Consider the following 1,497-nt stretch of genomic DNA (forward strand, 5'->3'; position numbering starts at 1 on the left):
ACTGCACTCATATGGCTTTTCTCCAGTGTGACATCTCTGGTGTTCAGTGAGGCTAGAGTTCTGGATGAAAGACTTCCCACAGTCACGACACTCATATAGCTTTTCTCCAGTGTGAACTTTCCTATGTTGATGGAGGTTATAGTTTCGTCTAAAGGTTTTCCCACATTCGCTGCACCTGTAAGGCTTTTCTCCGGTGTGAAATCTCTCATGCTTAAGGAGGTGATCTTTGCGCCTAAAAGACTTCCCACACTTACTACACTCATAAGGCCTTTCACCAGTGTGACCTCTGTGGTGGTCAATGAGTTTAGACCTGTGTCTGAAGGACTTTCCACAATAGCTACACTCAAATGGCTTTTCTCCAAGGTGAACTCTCTGGTGTTTAAGTAAAGACCTTCGGCTAAAGGACTTCCCACCGTCACTACACCCATAGGGCTTTTCTCCAGTGTGAATTCGGTGGTGTTGAATGAGTCCAGAGGTTTGGCTGAAGGACGTCCCACAATCATTACACTCACAAGGCCATTCTTGAGTGTGAACTCTCCTATGTTGAATGAGGCTTGACGTTTGTCTAACATCTGTTCCACATTTGCTACAGTCACCAAGCCCTTCTCCAGAGCAGACACTCTGATGCCAAACAAGTTTCTGGCTGTGGCGGGCAGCTTTTTCACATCCACCCGACTCGTGATGACTTTTCCCACTGAGAATGCCCTGCCCACTCTCACCGCCACTGGGTGGCTCTGCACTGTTAGGAGGAGCCTGATGCTGGCAACCGCCTGAAATGGCTGGAAGGTCCTCCCCGACCTCTCTATAGGGGAAAGGCGCCATGGATACGGAGGTGGACCAGGTCCTAAACGAGGCCCTGAGCCCTTTCCCGGCCTTCTCTCCCCGGGCTTCCCTCTGCTGCTGGTGAACGTGTGCAGGGAGACAGAAGCCTCTCACGTATGTGTCACTGAAGAAGGCTCGCTGCTCAAGGTAGGCTGGTTGGCCCTCAGTCAGGTGCAGAATATCTTTCAAGACCAAGACACAACACTCACAGGAATGTGTTTTCTCAGTGGCTGGAGCTGTCTCAGACGCCCTGACCTGTGACTCTCCTACAGACACACTCTGCTCAGAACAGGCCTCCTCGTCATCTGTTTTATGGCAACAACCTGAAAACAGAGCAACGATGAGGAAATGAATGTTGACTTTACTGGGAGGGGGAAGTCCCATTACAAAAACATGTCACTTTCAATACACTGGTAAATGGGATTGTCTGAAAACACAAGACCTGGAGGCTGGTTGAATAAGGTGCTGTGCAGTCCTGGGCCTCAGAAGATCACAAAGCAGGGGAGACTTCCCTGGGAAAAGGACACAGGGGTTGCATGCAAGCATGTGGAACAGAAGCAGGATCTCCAAACCTTGGTGCTGCTAACCGCGTTCAGAAGGGCTTGTGTGCTGCTGACATGAGGTTGGTCATAGCCTTTTCCCAGTCAAATTCAGTACGTGTGCAGCTGGGGCTCA

At 50.3% G+C, this 1,497-nt stretch overlaps 1 pseudogene; it reads right to left on the minus strand.

The window, feature by feature from the left end:
* Nucleotides 1-6: 6 nt before the first annotated feature.
* LOC107181504 lies at nucleotides 7-1,206 on the minus strand (annotated as a pseudogene).
* Between the last annotated feature and the right edge of the window lie 291 nt (nucleotides 1,207-1,497).

This window comes from Myotis davidii, unplaced genomic scaffold, assembly GCF_000327345.1.
Source record: "Myotis davidii unplaced genomic scaffold, ASM32734v1 C64048851, whole genome shotgun sequence".
NCBI classification, from domain to species: Eukaryota; Metazoa; Chordata; class Mammalia; order Chiroptera; family Vespertilionidae; genus Myotis; species Myotis davidii.